Genomic DNA, 24,515 nt, shown 5'->3' with positions numbered 1-24,515 from the left:
ATTTTAATTTCAGGCCACAAATAAGTTTACTCAGAGTATTGGATGGAAGTTTGAGTCATCAGTTCTTATTTTATCCAAACCCTTTCACCCAGCCCCTAAACATATCAGCTTGCAAGAAATTACATACTGTATTATGGCAACTAACAAGATTTGTTCATTGACTGCCACCACTTTGATAAATCATAGCTGATAGTTAACTTAAATTCTACTCTCCAAAATCAGGGTCTGTGCTATTCACACATGACAAGGGTTGAATGGAATGGCCTCAGAGTCACCAAAGTGACATGGCATGAAGGGTATGTTTAGAAAATTATCTGTAATCAGAATGTCATTCCGTTGCAAATTGTGGGGCCATTCCTGCAAGGCAATATAGGATTACCTGCTATGAAGATTTCAATGCATGTAATTTACTAAGAGTGTTTGATTCCTAAGAACTCTAGAAGTAAAAAGGTATAATGATCATTTGATGTATCAGTAATCTTCACATGCTGCTGTGTTGATCTATTCCCTGAAATTTTGCAAGAGGTGTTGCAATGTCATTTACATTTAAGGATTAAGAGCAACTGTTAAAGTTCTGGAATTAAAACTATTTCTACACTACACCATTTCTGATATTGGCACTTGCAAATGAGAATGAGTTTATTAATGTTTAATTGTTTTTGTACAAAAGGATCCCTTTAATGCGTCCAGGAAGACATTGTCTCTTCTCTCTGCTGAACCTCACTAATTAGTTCACAGACAAAAATATTTCCTTGTTGTAATTCAGAATCAGTATAAAAAGCTTCAGTGGAGAAATCTCCATGTAGTCAGTCTCTTTTTTATCCATTTCATGTCCTGTTTTAAAATTTTATTCCAAAACGTAGAAGTAGGGATGGTTTTTAAAAAAACCATTTAAACAGGGACTGTATGCCATAATCAATCTATTAGCAATAAAACCAAAACCCAGAAGATATGAGCTTATGATTTGTGGAATTCATATGGAGGATGTTATTTTCACAAATTCATGAAAGCCCAGTACCAGTGTCAGTTAATATTATAATCCTACTGGACCAGGCCAGCAAGTGGATCACACAGATCTCCTGTCACATGACATTGTATGCCATATGGCTCACACCCTAATTCCTCTACCTAGGATGAATGGGAAATCAACATTTTGATTCCATCGCTAGATATTCGACTGCACCAATAATGATGACATCAAGCAACATTAAGAGCTAAAGGAAACTCCAGTGTGAAAGTGGATTGAGTTAAAAGACCCCCCACAGCTATCACCTTTAGAATCCAGAGTGCACCTTCTCCATGTGCTGATTGCAGCTCCCCTCGTTCGGTTGTGATGAATACAGATCAATCGCATAACCACCGGAGTGTATTTCCCTGAAAGACACACACAGCTGCTTGATGTACCCATGGAGATGTGGTTTCAATAAATGTAACATATGACACACATGACAGATATGTATCTCCAATTGCCTGTGTCTGACTTTTTTGCTTTTGGATTATCTCATCCATACAGGTAACAGGTAAGAAGATTCGTCTGCTAATGATGAGGTTTATATTCCTGTGAACAACAATTCTTTTATTCCTAATGTGGATGGTTTGTTGTTTTTGTTTGTTTGTTTTAAGAAGAAGATAAACTTATTTCTTGCAGATCACAAAATTACTTCATTTATATTACTCCCTCAAAGGCTCTCCCCCCCCCCCAAGCTTGTATTGCTCTGTACACTCAAGTTAAGGTCACCGCTCTAATTTACTAAGAGCTAAATTGTGGTTTTAACTTGTTGCCCCGGTGCAGGTGAAAAGTGCTGGTGGTAGCCCTTGCATGTATTATGCTTCTCAAGGGCCACTGTGGGTCCACATTACAATGACATCAGTTTTATTCTTCAAGAGTGTGATGTGCCACATTGCACCAGCATTCAACAGCTAGTGCAAAATGGCTACAGGGGCTGTGTCCCTGCCCTCTGTGAGCTTTCTAGTAACAGTGATTGTACCAAAGTCCCTAATCCATGTGTGCCAGAAGCATAAGTATGGAATCCATGCCTCCTCTCTAGTCCTTGTAAAACAATAGCACTACATCCTCCCACCCTTATGCCCTCCAAACTACAGTGTCCCTTTTGCAACCACATACAGACAGACACAATCCAGCACGAAGTAGGCAAGTACTACAGTTAAGGTCTCTGAACACCTTCGTACATTTTGATTAGTACAATGTCTTGCATTATTACTCCTCTCAATATATAGTACACTTTTCAAGCTTCCCTGAGGCTGTTTTGACAGGAGAAACTAGCAGTAGAGAGGTTTCAGAGTGGTAGCCGTGTTAGTCTGTATCAGCAAAAACAACAAGGAGTCCTTGTGGCACCTTAGAGACCAACACATGTATTTGGGCATAAGTTTTCGTGGGCTAAAACCCCCTTCATCAGATGCATGGAGTGGAAAATACAGTAGAGAGACATAAATACACAGCATATGAAAAAATGGGGGTTGCCTTACCATATGCTGTGTATTTATACCTTTCTACTGTACTTTCCACTCCATGCATCTGATGAAGTGAGTTTTAGCCCACGAAAGCTTATGCCCAAATAAATGTGTTAGTCTCTAAGGTGCCACAAGGACTCCTTGTTGCTTTTAATCAGTAGAGAGTGATTATGTCTGTCTGACCCTAGGACACTTATCATCCTATGGGCAGCTAGTGGCTATACTCCACTGAGGTTTAAGATGGTCTAGGTCAGTATTTCAGTCGCAACCCTTCCTTACCAAATTTAGTGAGTGCCATTTTGTAACCACTACTAAAGAAAGTGTCTGGGAAATTATGCAAACATCCTGCTCTTACTTTATTACAAATTCCTGATCTCAGCCATTAGAAGTCTCTCCCCAAAAGATGGTAGCCATGGAAATTAAAAGAGATTGAACTGAATCTTTTCCACCAATTAGAAATGCCAGAGCGTGCGCGCGCACACACACACACACACACACACACACACACACACACACACACACACACACTCACTCTATAATCTATACCTGGCATATTCAAGCAAGCAGCTGATCATCAATTTTACCAGCAAAAACAGGGCTGCCAGGAGCAGGAAGCATTTTATTACTGCCACTTTTATAAGGCTCTACAACATTTGATATCCCTAAATTGTCAGTTAACTGCCAGCTATAGGACAGGCTATTCTTTCTTTTTGGATATTGCTAGACATGTTTACTGGGAGCAGAAGCCTCAGCTAATCCACACTTACAGGTGTTCCTCTCTCTTTTCAATTCCTTCTTCCACTTGAGGTGAGAGATACGAGTGCCTGAAGAAACTGAGGGCCTGGCTTTCAAAAAGGTCAAGTGACCAGGCATGCATGTAAAAATACATGCATCTAATTTGCACGTGTAATTACAGCAACCACATGCAATCAGGTTTTTACAGGCACAACCAATTGTGCCGCTAGATTAATTGGCTGCACAAAAAATCCATTTGCGTGCAATCATAGTGTGAATTAGACACAAATGCACATGTATTTTAAGAAAAATGAATTATAGTTTTCACACATTTTTGGCATCTAAACTTTTGAAAATGAGGCTCTCTGAGTATATGGGTAAGAGAGAGGGAAGAACTGACTTTCAAAATTTCCTGAGACCAATAGACTTTTTTCCTGTGTTATGGAAGATTTTACTGTCTTGAAAAACAATTATGAATTGAAAGCAATCTTGATCCTGAGGAACAGGTGAACTAAAGAAGCCTCTGGAGAGAAACAAAATGGTCTCATCCGATGTTGCAATTTAGCCACCTGCATTAGGTATCTGCAGTCATTTTGTGAACTTCATTAACAGCAACAATAGTAATACCTAGTGTGATGGGGCAAGGCCAGATGGCTATAATAAAGTGGTGAGGAACAGGTATTTTAGCCCCAGGCTAAACAAATCCCTGGTACCTTGGTAACCAAATGGCAGTTGCTCCAGGTTAATCAAGACACCTAGGGCCAGTTAAGATCCTTCTAGAAAGCAGTGGAGATAGCCAGGGCCAGCTCCAGGCACTAGTGAAGGAAGCAGGTGTTTGGGGCGGCCAATGGAAAGGGGCAGCACGTCTGGGTCTTCGGCGGCAGGTCCCTCAGTCCCTCTTGGAGCGAAGGAACTGCTGCCGAATTGCCTCCGAAGAACGAAGCAGCACGGTAGAGCTGCCACTGAAGTGCCACAGATCACGGCTTTATCTTTCCCCCCGCCCCTCGCTTCCCCGCTTGGGGCATCAAAAAAGCTGGACCCTGCCCTGGAGATAGCTAGGTTGATTGGGACACCTGAAGCCAATCAAGGGCTGGCTGGAACTAGTTAAAAGCCTCCTAGTTAGTGAGAGAGAGAGAGAGAGAGAGAGTGTGTGTGTGTGTGTGTGTGTGTGTGTGTGTGTGTGTGTGTGTGTGGCTGTGGCTGTGTAGAGCTGTTGGAGGAACTAAGCAGTACAAAGCCATGTCAGGTGCAAGGAAGGAGGCCCTGAGATAATGGTGAAGGAGATATTGAGTGGAGGGCTGCTGTAGGGAAATGTCCCAGGGAATTGTACATGTCCTAGTTCCAAAAAGTCAGCTACCGTAGCTGCTACTATTAGGGTCCCTAGGCTGGAGTAGAGGGCGGGCCTAGGCTCCCCTTTCCCCTCCCCGATTAATCACTGAGACTGGGAGACAACAGAGACTGTGCAAGGGAGGGTTGCTTCTCCTCACCTCCCTTGCTGGCTTATGATGAAAATGGCTCACTAGGCTGTGACCCTTCCCTCTAGAGAGAGAAGGGCTACTTGGAGGGTCACAGTGAGCATCTGAGGCTAGCGAAATCTGCCAGGAAGCCTGGGACCCACTGAGACAAGGACAGAGCTTTGTCACACTAGCATTTATATATACACAGCTCTGATTATTAAAACATAGGATTGAACCCTTACAGAGTATTCCACAGGGCTAGCAGGCAGATATTTCAAATTAATCAATGTGATGGCTTTGTTACTATGGGCTTGGCTACACTGGCACTTTACACCGCAATAAAGCCTCCCAGAGCGCTCTACCTTACTCCCCGTCCACACTGGCAAGGCAAGTAGAGCGCTCTGACTCCCTGGCTAGAGCGCTCCTGGTACTCCACCTCCCCAAGAGGGATAAGGGCTGTTACGTATTGGCTGAGATGCCCCAGGGCCAGTGTGAACGAGGAGTTGTGTTACAGCGCTCTGATTGACCTCCAGAAACATCCCATAATCCCCTTAAGTCAAGTGGCCTCTCTTCTCTTTGTTGTGAAATCAGCTGAGGAATGCGGAAGTGCCTTTTCAGAGCTCCGTTTCAGACAGCCGCTGCTTATCTGCAACGGGGCAAAGCAAACATTTACTGAGTGAGTGAGAGAGGGAGGGGGAGTAGGGGGATCTGAACTTACAAGACAGCACACTGACACACTCTCAGCACTCCAAAAACCCACTCTCTCTCTCCCCCCACATACAAACAACACACTCCACCCCATCAGGGGCGGCTCTAGCCATTTCGCCGCCCCAAGCATGGCAGCACGCTCTGCCGGTCGCCGGTCCCGCTGGTCCGGTGGACCTCCCGCAGACGTGCCTGTGGATGCTCCACCGGAGCCGTGGGACCAGCGGACCCTCCGCAGGCACGTCTGTGAGAGGTCCACCGGAGCCGCCTGCCGCCCTCCCGGTGACCGGCAGAGTGCCCCCCGTGGCATGCCACCCCAAGCACGTGCTTGGCATGCTGGGGCCTGGAGCCGCCCCTGCACCCCACCCCCTCATTTCAAAAGCACGTTGCAGCCACTTGAATGCTGGGATAGCTGCCCATAATCCACCGCTCCCAATGCCACTGCAAATGCCGCAAATGTGGCCATGCCAGTGCGCTTGCAGCTGTCAGTGTGGACAGACTGGAGCGCTTTCCCTACTGCGCTCTTCAAAGGCTGGTTTAATCCAAAGCGCTCTACAGCTGCAAGTGTAGCCAAGCCCTATGATTAATGGCATTTGTGTGCTGCTGAAGGATTCAACTCAACCCCCCCACCCCCATCATTTTTACTTTCCTTAATGATAACCACACTTACTCAGGCCTTATTCAGGCAAAGCTCTAGTTAATTTCAATGGAAGTTTTGCCTGACTAAGGATCCTAGTATCTGGCCCTTTAAGTTTATGTAAAAACAGGATGAGTAATGCAACTTGACATCATATCTGTTAAGTGACATGTTGTGCTGTATGTGTTAATATGAAATCAGCTGGAACTGGCATAGCCCAGTGGCCTGAACATATGATAGGGAGCTACGAACTCCTAAATTCAAATCCCAGCTCTGAGTGCAGCTTCTTTTCTGGCCTTGGGTGAGTCACTTAAACAGTTTCTTTTCAGTTCAGTAAAAGGAAGGTGATAATACTAGGCTACGAGAATTAGTGTCTGTAAAGCAGCTTGCCAATTTAAGAGCCAGGTATTATTAGAACTAAAAATGCATTAAGCATTTCAGGTATAGCGGCAGCGGTGTAGTGAAGACATTTCCTACATCAAAAGAAGGGTTTTTCCAGGTAGTTAATCCCTCCCTCCAAGAAGCAATAGCTAGTTTGAGGGAAGAATTCTAGCTGCATCTACTGCAGGGGTTAGGTCAACCTAACCACAGCACTCAGGGTGGGAAATTTTTCACCACCTTGAGATCTAATTTTTATGTGTAGACCACCTTCTTCTTTGATGTTGCAAGTGCCAAGAATGGTGCTAGACTCACTTGGTCCTTGTGCGGTGACAGCATAAAGACATGGTTGTAGCTGGCTCCTATGAATAGGAACCATTTTCCCACATCACACTATATAATACAGAACCTGTGTGTATTTGTATTAAAGTGCTCTGCTGAAGAGCCAGGAAGTTGTGCAGAAAGATTTCAGAGAGATTCCATAGGACAGTGAGTTAGGAGCTGGAGTTACACATTGCTCTGCAGCAATGTTCACATTTATTCTCATTAATCCTCCACATCAGTCACATACTACTTATGCAGATGTTAACAGAATCCATCTTAGTCATGGCAGGGCTTGAAGCAGTGGCTTTTAGAGCTAGACAAATATCTCAGTATCTTGGAGATGTAACATACTCAAACCTGCTGAATCAGGTTCAGACAGAGGACATAAAACACTGACAAGCAGGTTACACAGAGTACGTCTACACTACGGGATTATTTCGATTTTACATAAACCGATTTAGTAAAACAGATTGTATAAAATCGAGTGCACGTGGCCACACTAAGCACATTAAATCGGTGGTGTGCGTCCACGGTCCGAGGCTAGCATCGATTTCTGGAGCGTTGCACTGTGGGTAGTTATTCCGTAGCTATCCCATAGTTCCCGCAGTCTCCCCCGCCCCTTGGAATTCTGGGTTGAGATCCCAGTGCCTGATGGGGCAAAAATCATTGTCGCGGGTGGTTCTGGGTAAATGTCGTCAGTCATTTCTTCCTCCAGGGAAGCAACGGCAGACAAGCATTTCGCGTCCTTTTTCCCTGGATTGCCCTGGCAGACGCCATATCATGGCAACCATGGAGCCTGTTTTGCCTCTTGTCACTGTCACCGTATGTGTACTAGATGCCGCTGACAGAGGCGATTCAGCAGCGCTACACAGCAGCATTCATTTGCTTTTGCATGAAAGCAGAGATGGTTATCAGCCATTCTGTACCATCTACCATGCCATTGTAAATTGGCAATGAGATGACGGTTACCAGTCCTTTTGTGCTGTACCATCTGCTGCTGTCATTGGTGCCCCTGGCTGAGATCGGCCGGGGGCGCAAAAGACAAAAATGGGAATGACTCCCCGAGTCAATCCCTCCTTTATGGTATCTAAAAATAGAATCAGTCCTGCCTAGAATATGGGGCAACTGTACTAGAGAACCAGTGTATCAGAGAACCAGAGAGCACAGCCTCTCCGTATCAGATCCCGCAGAAATGATGAGTCGTATGCCATTCACAGGGGGTGCCCCTGCAACAACCCCACCTGTTGATTCCCTCCTCCCCCAGCCTTCCTGGGCTACCGTGGCAGTGTCCCCCATTTGTGTGATGAAGTAATAAAGAATGCAGGAATAAGAAACAGTGACTTGTTAGTGAGATATGAGGGGAAGGCAGCCTCCAGCTGCTATGATAGTCCAGACAGGACATTAAGCAGTGTGGGGGAGAGGAGCCCAGCATCCCACTGCTATGATAGTCCAGGCAGAACAGAATCTTTTCTTTACACATGAAAGGCGGGGGCTGATGGAGCTCAGTCCCCTGTTGCTATGATGAAGATGGTTACCAGCCGTACTGTACCATCTACTGGGAATGATCAGGAGTTTTTTACCCAGGCGCCCCCAGCCGACCTCACAGGAGGCCAGCCAGGAGCACTCACGGGCTGATGATGAGGACGGATACCAGTCCTTTTGCACTGCACCATCTGCCACAAGGCTGATGATGATGATGGATATCAGCCATATTGTACCATCAGCCACCCTTGAGGGGGGGCGAGGATGCTGCCGTTGACTGCTGCAGCATCGCATCTATCAGCAGCATTCAGTAAACATAGGGTGACATTTAAAAGAGTCAAGAGAGGATTTTTTTCCCTTTTACTTCTGGGGGTACGTGAGGGGGGTAAATTGACGAGCTATGCCCTGAACCACCGCCGACAATGTGTTTGACACTACAGGCATTGGGAGCTCAGCCAAGAATGCAAATGCTTTTCGGAGACTGCAGGAACTGTTTGATTCTTTGGCTTTCCGTTACGTTTGTCACGCAGCAGCGTGCTGAGTCCCTGCTGATCGGAGCTCCACACTGGGCAAACAGGAAATGATATTCAAAAGTTCGTGGGGCTTTTCCTGTCTACCTGGCCACTGCATCCGAGTTCTGATTGCTGTCCAGAGCGGTCAGTGGTGCACTGTGGGATACTGCCCGGAGGCCAATACCGTCGATTTGCAGCCACACTAACCCTAATCCGATATGGTAATACCGATATTAGTGCTACTCCTCTCGTTGGGGAGGAGTACAGAAACCAGTTTAAAGAGCCCTTTATATCGATATAAAGGGCCTCTTAGTGTGGACGGGTGTGGCATTAAATCGGTTTAACGCCCTAAAACCTGTTTAAATGCGTAGTGTAGACCAGGCCACAGACACAGTGCTGAACCAGGACAAGCACTAATCAGAAGGAGCTCCAGTACGACCCTGGAAATCATGAAGAAAAAGAGAACCACATAGGGGAATCAGGATACCCTTGAAGAGAATTAGTGAGAGGCTCTTTAAATGGAATAAATGCATAGAAGCCTTCCAAAGCTATAAAAATATCTGCTTTTTAGCTGCTTTATGAGTTCTCAAAATGATAGCCCTTAAAAGCAGATTTTGGGTTTCATCTTCAAAGTGAATGAAGGAAGAAAACAATGTATATGAATGAGAGAGAGACAGGTCTAATTAGAATTTCACTCAACCCCCAGAAATGTCCCAGATAGGTATTTTGTTTGTTTGTTTTAAAGGAAGAGGAAATGTAGGTGAGAAATCAACTCCTAAAATGATAGGCACCTCACCGGTATATTAATAGAAATAATCACATGGGAAGGTAATAACTGGAGTACAGAAGCATCTCATTTTAGAAAATTTTCGTCCACACGGTTCTTCTCACTTCTGCCACACACACACACACTCTTGCCATAGCGCAACCAGCCTTGAAATCAAGATGTTTCAGTGAATGAACTATTTAAAATACAGACTAAAATACAAAATATTTTCCATCGCCTAAGGTGCCAAAGAATTAACTTGTTTTATCTAAAGCACCAGGTGTCAGTGCTTTGTATGCACTTAACTCTGATTACTGCCACTGGTTGACCCCACTGCATACCAATAGACAAATGTAATCACCAGCTAAGGATGCAATACAGGCTTGTTTTTTTAGAGGAGAAGATAGATTGTATGGGGGCTGTGGGGAAAGTGAAGGGGTGCCTGTCTAATAATACCTGCATTGCAGCAGCATAGCAAAGCTTTCAGAACACACATACAGAGATGCGCACGCACACGTACACACACAGTTATTTTTATTTTAGCTGCAAACAGTTTCACGATTGATAGGAAACGATATATATGATTGTTTGGGGAAATGATGCTATTTACCTTAGATAGAAAACAATCAAAAGCCTTCAGAATGAGCCAAGCTTCACAAATGGTCCATTTCTCTGGAGTGGACCGAACCAGAATTCTATACCACAACAGCCTCCTGCACTTTGAAAAGTTTAACTGTACCGTTCCATGACATCTAGAAATGCAAATGTCATGGCTTGTGCCCCAACCCAACATCCCGTCAGAAGGAAAAGGTATTTCTTAAATCATCTAGTTAAAACCTCAGGAAGCTCATAACTGCCTAAACTTGAGAAGTCAGAGCTGTTGTAAAGCATGTACAGCACTACGGCAGGCAGAGCACAATAAAAGCACAGTCTTGTGGCCAGAAATAGGGTCTGAAAGTAGAGACACGTAATGGTCCTGTTGACTGACTGACCCCCCAGGGATCTTAGATAAGTCACTTTACCTCAGTTTCTCCCTCTGTAAAATAGGGTTAATGCATCACTGACTCAGAGGGATATTCTGAGGCTTAATTAGTTGATATTTTAAAAGCGCATTGTGATTCCAGCACGATGCCTGCTCTTGACAGCCTGGTAAAAGCATATTCTATACCAAAGATACGCATTGCAAAATCCAAATGTTCTTGAGAGTAAAACGATGTGCTTTTAAAATATGGGACAGCTTTGTTCCATAGCTGATCTGAGGGAAGTGGGAGATGAGTTAATAGAACCTAAAAAGTTGAAGACTTGGGGGGGGGGGAAATCACAACCCACAATGTCCTCATTTCTCCTAAGTTCAGAAAGAATCTGGTTTCTACAAACACTTAATTGTTGGCCTTTCAAAAGCAAATATCACTGAAGCCTGATTGCATGGGACGGATACTGTATGATGGGAAGTGAGATCCACTGCTTCCCTCATAATTCATCCCTGCTAACTCATTGGTACAGAAAGCCATCTCTCTCTGGAGGTAAAAGAGCTCAGCCCATCAATCCTCAGTGACATTTAGTCTCCAATTATACATCGTTTAATTAAAAACTAGAGGGCTGATCTTACAGCATTGTTATAGATGGAGCACATTTGCAAGATTCCTAACCTTTATTGAAACAAAGATGGGAAGACAGCTCTACTAATTACAGGACTAGACTAGCCACATTGATGGATAATTTGCAGTGGCTTTTACTGGGGACTAGCTACTGTCACAATTGTATCTTTGGGCCTTTTGAGGTTTCCTGTTGAACAAGTATTTAAAATGCTGTATAATGGGGGCACAGCCCCTTCCCCTTATGTGAAAGCTGGCAATTACACAGCTGCAGGCAACATAAAAGGCCTTTTAAAAAATTACACATATGCTTTAATAACACCTCTGCCTTCTGACTGCTTTATGCACCATGTGTTATTTTAACGGCTCTGTTCCTGCAGGGCCATAGCTCAATAATGGGGAGGGGTTGGTGACTGCTGTGGGAAGGGATGGCTCACTCTGCATAATGATTATACTCAGGATATTACAAAGTGAGACAAGCGTGTCAGGGCTGTTCCCTGTCCAAAGCAATTGCTGCCTCCTGAAATTCCTTCTCCTCTCTAAGAAATCTAATTATCAAAAGACAAAGCTGCAGGGGATCTATGAATCTTGTACATGCACTTGCAGTACATAATAACTGCTGTGCAGTTCCTGTTAATTAATGCTGATGATTTGCATTTACATTGGACCTAACTTGATTACACACTTTGTTCCATCATCGGGGGGAGGGAGGGATGTATAATTCCTCCGCTCAGATTGTAGAGATGGATGTGTTGGCCTCCATTGATCACAGTGATATAATTCAGACAGTACAGTACTTTATGTCAGGCCAATGATAAGTTACTTTGGTAACCCTGTGCCATGCTTCTGTCTATCAGTACATTATCCACTTAAGGCCTTAAGATTTCAGTTTGATTTTTCTCCCCTCCCCACACTGCTTTCTCTCTCTCTTTTGGTTGTGGTTGCTGAGCAAAATATTAATGTGAAATATGAATGAAAGTCAGTGAGAGCACTAATAAAAGGATCTCTACTTTTGCAGAAAATACAGTTCCAAGACTATTTTTCATAACAATATCAATAATTAGCACTTCTGTGGTGTATCACAAAGAGTTTACAAAAGTGGTAGATGTGATTATGCCCATTTTGCACACGGAGAAACTAAAGCACAGAAAGCTATGGGAGTCTGACCCTGCACCCACTGAAGTCAATATTGTCACTAACTTCAATGGGTACAGAATCAAGCTATAAGTGACTTGCCAAAGTTTCCAAAGTAAGTCAGTGGCAGGGCTGAACACAGAAGCCAGTTTTCCTGATTCTCACTCTCATCACAACCTATTGTAAGGATTATGCTGCAGGTAAGTTATTACAATATGTGGCTCTTTAGCATACAATATTAGACATGGAGGGAAGTGCTATATATTTTAATGCAATGGCTACTGTTCTCTTCTCCTTTCCTTGTGTTACTTCTTCATTACCCTGTGCAATACGTTACACTTACTGTTCATCTTATAGGACAGAATTTGAACGTAAGCTATATTTCTATTTCCATTTAATATTGTGTTAAATTTTGATTTCCAAATTCCCTAGAGAAGACAGTGTCACCTTCTAACTTTTCTTCACGTGATATTTGAATGTTAAAATACTCTCCAGGCAGAAGTTCAGACTGCAGTAGCTATGCCCCTAAACCAAACTCCCAGGACTTTAGACATGAGTCACAGTTAGCGATAGCTGCACCTTTGACCCCTCTCAGGTCTCTCAGCAGGTAATAGGGGCTGTGCCATCATCTCTCTCCGGGTGAAATCCTGCAATTCTCCCACTCTCAGACCAGGTCCCCAGGCTACAGCCCTCTGTGTCACCCATGATTTCTCAGCAGGGCCAACTACGATCATCACCTGCAAATCCTACCTTTGGGACTGTGACCAGTGAAGAATAGAGTGAGTCCAAAGCAGCCTTCTTAAAACAAAGCATTGTTTTATCCTAAGAGTAACATAACCTAACAAGAGAAAAGGATTTTAAAACCACAGGCAATATGCTTGTCTATCCTACCTAAAGGCCTATCTTACCCTCCTGACCTCAGTGTATAAATATCAAACGGCTCCCCAATAATCTCTGCTCCAGTCTCTCCCATAACTATCTGGCCTCTGTGTCTTTAAAAAAAAAAAAACCCTTCCCCACTCCCAAGGCTTTGATCTTCCCCCACCCTAACTGCTGAAGTTCAGACATTTCTGAAGAAACCTGTTTAGCAAGCCCCGTAGGAGGAGGTTGTTGTATTAGATGGAATATATGGGCCCAAAGAGTCACAGATGTTAACTTAACCCTATCAGGCTCCAATATTAAACGGTGTTAAAGTTCAGGGTTTGATATACAGAGATATACAGCCTGCTTAGTACCACGCTAAATACCTCATTAAAAATCCTTTTGTGAAAAAACAAAACCTTTGATTAAAGAGAGAGAGAGAAAAAAGTTAAAGCATTTGAACTGAAAGTATTAAGTACGGCTTTCATTTTAACAACATCCCTCGTTCCCTTTCCCTTTAACTGCAGAGAGCTTTTAGAAGGAAAAAAACCCAACCCTTATTTGCAAGTCTCAGATGGTAATAACTGTCATTTTGGGGGGGAAAGAGAAGACATTAGCTGAGATAGACTGGAGCTGTTAAAGTTTGATCCCAGTTTCTAGAAGACGAAACAAGACAAACACACAAAAGGGGAAAGAAAAGAACAGCAAAGCGAAAATGCAGCTTCTGTCTCTGGGGTTGACTCTCACTTGCAGCCTGGCTGGTGGAAAAACACAGGTACCGCACACGGCCTTATCAACCACTCTGAGACCTGGCAAATGCGTATCAGTGTCGGGACGTTTGTCTGTCTCTCTGGTCACATATTTACAACAATGTTTCAAAATACGCAGAAGGGGTGGGGAAAGGAAAGAGATAAGGAAAGAAGAGAAGGGTGTGGAAGGACAAGAGGGAGGAAGAGGAGCAGTGTAACTAGGTCTCACATCCCAGGTGGAAATCAGGATTAGCCAGAGCATTGGAGGTGGTGGTGTCATCTCCCAGTCTGGGATCTCTGGATGATGATGAGGAGGATGATGAACACATGATGATGAGGGATGGTGGGGGGGATGGTGGGCTGCTGGTGGTGGTTCGTGTGGAGCCTTTTCCATCCCTTTTCTTTCAGTCTCTGCTCATCCCCATTCTCCCTCTTTCTCTCCCTTTTGAGAATCCCAAAGGGAGAACAGAACAGCCTGACCTCTCATTATTTTCTCCACCAATTAGGCCTAATTTCTGACACGTCAGTTTTTTCACCCTCAATTTTTGGTCCCAAATTTTTTTTGCTTTCATCCATTGTGCATCAACTGCATCATCTGTTGACAGTCCTTGATTGATTTTTGATCTCTTTTCTCTTTTTTTTTGTTTCTCCATCTCTCATTATGGTTATAGTTATATATATATATATTATTTTGTGTTTGTGTATGAAATTTATCACATTAGGGTCACAATAGCATCACATTCAAACATCCATCACAGAGCATCACAAATGGAGATGTTGTAGGAGATGATGTTGTAGGAGATGTACATGTCATCTACATGCTATTTTATTTACCTACTTATTTAATTAATAAACACTAATACAACAACACAACACAATAACAACAATAATAATCATAATATAATATATAATATTCATAAAATAATCGCAGCTCTCATGTCTCCCCTCTTCTTAGAGCCTTTGCAGCTCAAAGTTTGCAGCTCTCTAGTAAGTCTAGTGTTGTCAGTAGGTTTTTCACTTTATGTTTTTGTTTTTTTTTTTTTTTTTCTTTACTTTCTTTCTAAAAAAAAATTTAAAAAAAAAAACTTTTTTGAAAAAAATTGAAAATGAAATTTGAATTCACAATATAGCTGCGTGGTGCCTTAGGTGTGTTGTATGCTTGCCTTGCCTTATGCCTCTTCTCTATGATGCCTGATGGCTGATGATGGCTGGCCTAGATCGCCCATGCTGCTTTGAGTGAGAAGAGAAGAGAGGAGAGAGAAAATGTAATACACCCAGAGGAGAAATGGGGAGGAGGGGGCATGAGCATAATTCCATCTATGACCATGGGCATGGCAGCATTGCCAAATTAACATTTTTTCAGTTTTTATTTTGTGTTCAAAATTTTTTCTCAAAATTTTTTTTTTTTTTTTTTTGGGGGGGCGGGGGGCTTAAAAAGAAACAATCTCTAATATCTAATCTCTTCTTTTTTTTTTTTTCAAAAAGTCAGTCAAAGCATGAGTGAGTGGTGAGTTATTGACTGTTACATCCTTTGGGGCATTTGGGGCATCTTTTATCTTGAGAGCTTTACATTTTGCTTGCTGCAGCACCACTACAGGCACTGCAAACAGCAGCATACACCAGAGTGCTGCACCTTAATTCCCCTGTTTGGAAACTAAAAGGTTCATTGTTTGCATTAATGAAGAGGACTAAGTTAACATGAACTAGGAACCTTTTAATTCGCGACGCAGTGTAGTTACAGTGCAGAATTTTGGTGCAAACTACAATTCACACTCCTGTAGTCCAAACTGCAGGGTAGTGTAGACACAAGTGCTGTACAAATTCAGGCTAACACACAGCAGCCCAGATCCTAATTGGGGCTGATAGATGTTACCACATTAAAGCAATGATAACAGTATATGAATGGTGGCTGGGTCTGCCTACAAAGAGCCTAAAGGAACTGGACACCCCAATTCCACTAACTCTCAATGGGAACTGAGTGGCTAAATTAGGTCCCTTTGAAAATCCCACTCTAATTTGCTATCTATGAGTTGTCCCTGCTTGTGAAGTAAGCACTTCTCTGAAAGCCTAGGAAAAATATTCAAGCTTCTCTACTTACTTGTCAGGCTTCTTGGCAAGTCGCTCTGAAACCGGTCCAGATGCCAAGCATTTGATTCTAAAAATCAGTACTTCAGACAAGACGTCATTAAAACACAACAAAGCTCTGTTCATTATGCAAATTATTTCCCATAGTTTAGCTCAACTTGGAAGTGATTTTTTTATTGTGCATTCCACAACCCCAAACCATCACTTACTGCTTTACTTGGTTTGCTGTTTGCAACATTGTTGCAGCCATGTTGATCCTAGGATAGGAGACAGACGAGGTGGGTGAGGTAATATCTTTCACTGGACCAACTTCTGCTTGACACATTTCAAAACTAGCCATACCTATCTGGCTGAATTATACCTGGATTTGGAAGCACAATCACAAATTCATATTTATGCTTATTAAGGTCTGTGATGGTTAGGGGGCTAGCTGACTCCTGTCTGGTCTCCTGAGTGCACCTCCTCAAGTCTCAAGCCTTGTGCCTTTACCTAGCCTGAGGTGGAATTATATAGTTCTCCCACTCACAGACCAGCCCTGGGCTACAGTGTCTGATGTATCCACTGTTCTGATCCCACAAGTCTAACTGAGTTTGGACACATGTTGTTCTTCCCTACTGGAGTCTTTAACCAGTGGTACACAGTGATCAGGCAGCCTTCTTAAAACCAAAGTATTGCTTATTTTAGAAGTAGGAACAAAAGTTTTCAGAGGGAAAAAAAAGAAAATAACCTTCGGATATATCTATCTTACCTTAGTCCTGCCTTGAGTGCAGGGGACTGGACTAGATGACCTCTCGAGGTCCCTTCCAGTTCTATGATTCTACCTAACACCCTTCCACCCTTTGATGGTGACCCACGTAGGCCTAATTTCTTCTTCAGACACCAGCTGCATGGTGACACATGTTGCCATTTGGATCCCGGAACTACTATCCCCCATCTCAAGAGAGCTTTTTTTTTAAAAAAAAACCTGCCATGGTTCTTTTGATCTCCTGTGTCTGCAGGCCCTTTCCTGTTCTGGTTTAACAATTCAAGTGTTTACAGACAGTGAGCTTATTTTGTGCCATTCTTTTCCTTCCTGACTGTTCTTCCAGATGTCCTCTGTTGATTTAAACCACTATAGTCATACAGAAAACACTTCAATAACCAGTCCAACATATGGTTTTCATAAATTATTAGAGACAGCCCCATATCTGTCACAAGGTCTACACAACCAAACCTTCAAACCACCACCATTTCTGGTGACATATCAATCTGTACAATTTCCCCCTGTGATGTTGACAGATCGGGTAAGATCAGAGCCCTTGGGCAATTCACTGGTGGGTGAACTACAAAGGAGTGTTAAAAGGTACTGTTGTGCATCTAGACAATTCATTTGTCAAAATAGATGTTAATTGTATTTGTCTTCATTTACCTACATCCTGTTTGATGTATACTCGTGTAACTAAATTAACCTGTTGTTGCTATATCCTTTTTTATGTCCTGTAACTCGGATTAGCTGCACATTAAGAATACAACTCTACTTAGTTAACATTAGGTCAAAAGGCCTGTATTTAGTGTTTAGATGTGAATGTACTTAATATGTAGATGATATGAAAGCTAATGAAGAATTGTTTCTGGCTATCCCATTATGTACTCTCCGGTAATTAAATAACCTTAATTTAAAGTGTGTTAGTTTTAAGATAAGAATGTATTTGATATGAAAGCTTCATGAAAACTGCCTTAGAACTGTAACTGAGGAAGCATCCTGTCTTCAAAGCAAGATTCCTTGGTTTAACAATGGAGAGTCACAAACTGTCTACATTGCCTGTTCTTCATCAGAAGAAAATGCATGCTGTTATAAAAACACCTGCCAGATTGCTTTCCAGAGAAAATGGCTATAAGAAGAAAATCCTTTGGAGTGATCTATTTGGATGCTGTCAGGGAGCGTTCCAGATTCAAGACAGAGATCCCCAAACCAAAACCATTTTGCGGCAGCCCTGAGAGACTTATGGAGAAGTAAACAGATACACCATCTCTGCCATCAGATTGGACTTACAAACTTTGATTTGTCTGTAATGTATTTTACCTGCTTTAATTTCTCAACAACTCTTCTTTCTTTTCATAGCTAATAAATCTTTAATTTAGTTTACTAAAGAAAAATTGGCTTCAGTGTTGTCTTTGGTGAGATCCGTCGTGTACCGTGACCTGCAGGGGCAGCTCCAGGCCCCAGCACGCCAAGCACTCTGCCAGTTGCCAGGAGGGTGGCAGGCAGGCAGCCTTCGGCGGCATGCCTGCGGAGGAGCCGCGGGACCAGCGGACCCTCTGCAGGCACGCCTGCGGTAGGTCCACCGGAGCCGCGGGACCGGCGACCGGCAGAGCGCCCCCCACGGCATGCCGCCGTGCTTGGAGTGGCGAAATGTCTACAGCCGCCCCTGTTGACCTGGGGTAAGCAACTGGCCCTTTGGGGCTGGCAGAACCTAATGTGTAGTGCAGGGGTAGGCAACCTATGGCACGGGTGCCGAAGGCGGCATGCGAGCTGATTTTCAGTGGCACTCACACTGCCCAGGTCCTGGCCACCGGTCCGGGGGGGTTCTGCATTTTAATTTAATTTTAAATGAAGCTTCTTAAACATTTTTAAAACCTTATTTACTTTACATACAACAATAATTTAGTTATATATTATAGACTTATAGAAAGAGATCTTCTAAAAATGTTAAAATGTATTACTGGCACGTGAAACCTTAAATTAGAGTGAATAAATGAAGACTCGGCACAACACTTCTGAAAGGTTGCCAACCCCTGGTGTAGTGTTTTGGGTTTTAATAACCTTTCATCATAAAGTCCAATCTGTCTGGGTGGTAAAGTGGAGGCCTGAGAGTTTAAGTTGTACTGTCTGTGGCTCCATGGTAAAATTAATGTAGTGCTCCAGGAGTGCACATTTGTTTCTGGTTTGGTAAAATCTAATTATAGAATATACCACCACCACTTTGGGTGTGTCTGCCAGTTTTCTGACAGTCTGACCTGTGACTGGCACTCACAGCTGTGACCCATTCCAGGCACCACAATACCCCCCACTCCAATTACTTTAATTGGAACTTTCAAAGATACTTAGTCTTTCAGCACTGGACCCACCATTCTGAACAACAGGAACAGACTTTCCTTTGCTTAGCTCAAGAGAGTTGCTCTAAGTGATGAACTCAGGCTAGCCCTAGAAAGATGTTATTAATTCAATTTTTAAATAAAGGACATTGTGTTCACATTAGGAGCAGTAAAAAAACAGGACTATCCATAAGGGTTGCAACAGATCCCTTACCAGGATACTAACTCATAACTCCTTCTGCTTCAAGTCAGCTCAGATTTCATGCAAAGTACACAGCCAAGTCAAGCAATATAGAATCATAGACTTTAAGGTCAGAAGGGACCATTATGATCATCTAGTCTGACCTCCTGCACAACGCAGGCCACAGAATCTCACCTACCCACTCCTGTATCAAACCTGTGTCTGAGCCACTGAAATCCTCAAATCACAGTTTAAAGACCTCAAGGTGAAGAGAATCCTCCAGCAAGTGACCCATGCCCCACACTGCAGAGGAAGGCGAAAAAAACCCAGGGCCTCTGCCAATCTGCCCTGCAGGAAAATTCCTTCCCAACCCCAAATATGGCGATCAGCTAAACCCTGAGCATGTGGGCAAGCCTCACCAGCCAGCACCCAGGAAAGAATTCTCTGCAGTAACTCAGATCCCACCCCATCTAACATTCCATCACAGGCCTCATGTAACTTAAAAATCAGTATTTATCAACAAGGTTACCATAGGTTAATAGGTATAAAGAACCCATTACAAATATCTTGTTCTATATCCTTTTGACTGGCATTACGGATTTGTGACTTCACTATCAGCCGAGCTCAATCATGATAAGTGGAATGAAAATTGTGCCAGCTAATCTTAAAATGGAGCTTTCAGACAACAGTAAAAATTATATTTGCTTTGATCTTTGATGGGCTGAGATAGTGAGATTTCTTTGCTGTCAATACAGCTGTTGTTGTGGGAGAACAAGGATATTTGTGTCCAATGTGCCTATCTTCCAAAATAAAATATATAAATATTTCCCTTTCATCTTTCCCCCATGATAGGGATTATGCTCTGGATGCCGTAGAATCACTGAAGCAAGTTGTCAATGATGTTTGAAATGAAACACTCCTGTCCAGTGCACAGAGGGAATGCAAACAGCAGTCTGTCTAATCATGGTTGTGCAGTGATATTTTCTGTAATATTCTATCCAGACAACCAGAAAAGGCCAAACAAAAAGGCCCCCTTCAAAAGAGGAAAACTGAACCCAATGCCATTTTAGGAGCAGCTCCTATATAGATCATTATGAACCTGTTTCACTCGTGTATTGTACCTTATGCTGTCACATACAGCCATCCATATCAGAACCAGCAGCACCCAGCTTTGCACAGGTGCAAATGACTGCATGCAGGGCAGGGCAGGGGAAAAAACTCCCCTCATGGCCCAATTCTGATATACCAGTCCTGCACTCAGTGCAGAAATGAAGGTGGCAGGAGATGTAAGCCACTTTGCAACACCATATTCTGGACCCTAGTTTAACTCCTAGTTTAAGGTCCTGCCTAGTTTAACTCCTAACTGAAGTCTCATAAGGAGCTAAGAGAAGGAGAATATGAAAGGCAGTTCATACCTAGATTGCGGCAGTGATCTGGCAATGCCCTCTCTCCACCCTGTCCCACTTCTTTCCCTTCCCAACTTCACCCTAAGGAGGGATTGGGAGGAAGTGGACATGGTGAGGGGTCATTTCTGCCCCCCTTTATGCCAACAAAGCATCATAAAGGAGCTGGAGGAGGGGAAAATGTCTTTATTTGGAGGTCTCTCTTTTATCTTCTCATTTCGGGTACTTCACCCACTGCTACTAGCTCTTTGGAGGCAAGATCTTTCATTTCATCCACAGAAATTGCCGGATCAGAACTTAAAAGAAAAAAAAGGAAAAAAAAGTCAGGTACCATGGACCCAATCCTGGGCCCTTTGCCGTCAATGGGAACAGGATTAGTCTCCATACGGTGCAGCTGGCACAGCCCTATTTGCCTCACTGATGCTTTCCCCAAACAGACACCCTGGAACAGAAGGTTCTGCTAAACTGAACTTTTCGTTACAAGCATGTCTGAGAGCACAGTTTGTAACTTCAGCCCACGGCGCTCCCACGCAGGCCACCTATTTGTTCAGAGTTTAACTGAGAAACAAACGTCAAGTTTGTTTGTTTTTTTAATCATTTCTCTGTGCCAGCAATTGAAAAAACTTGGAACATAAGTGCTAGCTGCTATTGGGAAGGGAAAAGGGCAGCTTCATATGCTTTAAATAGTTTTTCATTGGCCTTTATGCAATAACATACCCATTAGAGATAAGTGATCCCTTATCCAAGGCATGAGGCTAACCTGAGAACACATTTTATTAACTATTATATTGCCATCAATCTGGGGAGAAGAGAAGTGTGAGGGGTGGGGAAATCAGCTCAAATAATGCCAGTACTGTAGTGATGGATCTAGATGTGGTTTTATTTTTCTTCCTGCCTTGTGATATAATCAGTTTCATGTCGAACAGGAAGGTAACATGGGTCAAACCTTGAAGGACTGAATGTATCAAATCTGTGTTAGACAGGGGAACGAGTTATAGGCTTTTCCTAAACTGTCTTCTTTGCACTATGGTTACTTATGGCTAATCATGATCCTAATTATATATAGTGTCTTTCATTTAGAAGCATTCCAGAATGCTTTGCAAACTTTACCAAGATATTTGCAAGTATTGTAAGAATCACTAGTGAAGTGCAACTACCTCTACAGCAAAGCACAGCAGCTATTAACAGTGCCCAGCTGTTATGTCTTTGCTCTCCTTGCAGCACTGGTAATAGTAGGAAACGACACGGGCACGGTTGGGTTCCAAATAACCAAGCTCACTGACTACATACAAGGTCCATGTCTCTCTCTCTCTATACACTATCTGTTAGGACCTGGTGATTTCTACAATATAAGACTGGGCGGTCCACTAGAGGGCTCCCAAACTATCAGGGCTTCCAATTCCTATACAACAGCAAAACTATCAAAAACTTGAGAACAGAAGATATTCTCTCTCTTATTCCTCATGAGACTACAAGGAGAATGTTAAGTAGGCAGGATAGATCACACACTGAAATTTTATCAGGTTAACATTGAGGCTGTGAGATGAGTGATTCCTTCCCCTCCACCCCCCCTTTTTTAACCATTTCATTTTTAGCCAAATTTGGAGTTTCCTCACTTTGACAAAATGGTTACTTTACATTCATTAGAATATCAAGGTTGGAAGGGACATCTAGCCCAACCCCCTGCTCAAAGCAGGACCAATCCCCAATTAAATCTCAAAACGGCCCCCTCAAGGACTGAGCTCACAACCCAGGGTTTAGGAGGCCAATGCTCAAACCACTGAGCTATCCCTCACATTCTCGTATTACCCATATGTTACTTTCACTCAAACTGGTCCACCAATTTTTTTGAACTATATTTAGATAATGTAACAAGCAAAATAGGATCATTTTTTAATTCATGATGAAATTTAAAAAAAAAACCCTCACTTCTTGAATTTCAAGTAGTTTGGCACTCATTATAAACAGTTCCAAAAGTGACAGAAAGTTTTTTGTTTGTTTGATTTTTAAACAGTCACCAGTGATCAACATTGCAATATTACATTTCATCCAATGGATGATACAGCCAGCCATGCAGTATGCCAGAATGCCACGCTGGGGCAATGATTCAGTACTGACTCAAAGAGAAAAATCATTGAACATATAAAAAGAATGGAGTTTTTCATAAGAAAAAAAAGTTGGTCTGAAAATAATAAGTAGGAAAAAGGTATAAATATCAATCGACTCAGAAAGATCACATATAGCCAGTCAAATATTCTTTAACAGAATTTAAAACATCAATAAATCCAATCCTGTCCCTCTCACATGCTAGTAGAACATAAGCAGCTTGAGTAAAGATTCTGAACATTATTTGTATCCTAACTTTGATTCATGCACAGCTGATTGGAAATAATACTTGCTTTTGGAACTCTCAACATCTGAATATATTTTAAGCTAACATGCCTAGGGTTGTTTTTTTGTTAAATGTTTGAAAATTATTTTTTTAAGTATCCAAGATAAACACACAAGTTCTCTCCACTTTTTGTCTATAAATTTCTTCTCTGGTGCTGGGACTCAGAAAACAACTGTAAACAGCCAGACAAATGAAGTCAGAAATCAACAATGCAAAGAAAGGCATATATAGGAAAGCCATTACAGGGCGGAAGGCAACGAGAGACCTAGGCATTTGTATCAGAGTTTGACTAATGGAACTTTGAAATAGGGCAAAAATAGAAGGAGAAGCAGGGGAAGGCTAACCACCAATGCAGATGATAAAAAGAACCTTCACTGAAGATGATTACACAGCAGTAGTTCAGACACCACTCTGAGCCCACAGGCCCCTGCAAAATGTCTAAATCAATGTACACTTTGTTTTTACACTTGTGCTTCACCAAATCATCTATTAGAAATGAATAGAAACCACTGTATTGTGCTCTGAGTCACACAACGCATCCTGGTTTTAATCTCACCTCTAGGTACAGATAAGGTTTAGGAAAATCAAGAGGCTTGGTGGTTTTTATATGGCATATTGTTGCTGGCAATCATGGAAGTAATAACATCCTAGTATTTCACAGTCTTCAGTATGCTGGGTCTCGTTGGCAGAGATGAGAGTGAAGCAGAAAGGAGTGATGCACAGAATGAATCTTGCAAATGAAAAGCAAGGTCTTAAAATTTTAAAGTTGGGATTTTAATTAAGAATTCCAAATAAAGTCAATTTGTTTTTACAACCCCCAAGGGACTTACTCTATCCTACCATTGCCTATTCTTCTGCTCACAGTCTGTTCCAGCACAGGCTGGATAACGTGCAAAAGTGAGCTCAGTCTTGTGCAAAGCTGCCACTATCTGAAACAGCTTCCCACTCTCTATTTCTAGGGCTTGTTCACAATACCACTTCTGTCACTCAGGGGTGTGAATAAGCCACCCCTGAACGATGTACGTTACACTGACCTAAGCGCTGGCGTGGACAGCTCTATGTCGGCAGGAGAGCTTCTCCTGCCGACACAGCTACCTCCCCTCACTGAGATGGTTTTATTATACCAATGGGAGAGCTCTCAAATACACATATTGTTATGAGCTGGCTTAAACCTTGTTATGGGTTGAGTTAAAACCTCATTGAAACTGATATGTGAGCATGCCCTTCACCTAATATAGTTGTAAGACACAGCTAAGGGGCCTCACCTAAAACAAGGCATAATAGAATCTTCCCAGAAACCAGGACCATGTGGGTGGAGGGTCCCACGGGACATTATTTTGATCAGGTAGGTGGCTGCGTCACTGGGTGTGGAAAAAGTCTAGCTGGTGGGGTGACTAGAAACAGAGAGAGAACTGAGGCAGAGCAAGAAAGCTAAGCAGGAGCCTGTAAGCACAAGAGACTGCTTCTGGCTAAGGAGGCTTGGGGCTGTACATTAAGAAATTGCTTCTTTTGTTCTTGATTCCTCCTGCATTTGAAGAAGCAGAACTTTGTACGTTCCTTGTAAATGAACAA

The 24,515-nt window shown here is 42.8% G+C and overlaps 1 long non-coding RNA gene across 1 annotated transcript in view; it reads right to left on the bottom strand.

Annotated features, from left to right (window-relative positions):
* LOC120380544 overlaps positions 1 to 24,515 on the bottom strand; it is a 113,210-nt gene that overhangs the window by 396 nt on the left and 88,299 nt on the right. Inside the window, exon 3 of the long non-coding RNA XR_005587796.1 lies at positions 1,273 to 1,374. This is a non-coding gene — a long non-coding RNA (uncharacterized LOC120380544). The remainder of the gene's footprint in view (positions 1 to 1,272; positions 1,375 to 24,515) is intronic.

The sequence above is a fragment of the Mauremys reevesii genome, linkage group 13 (assembly GCF_016161935.1).
Source record: "Mauremys reevesii isolate NIE-2019 linkage group 13, ASM1616193v1, whole genome shotgun sequence".
In the NCBI taxonomy this organism is placed as follows: Eukaryota; Metazoa; Chordata; order Testudines; family Geoemydidae; genus Mauremys; species Mauremys reevesii.
This window is presented reverse-complemented; position numbering and strand designations above follow the sequence as displayed.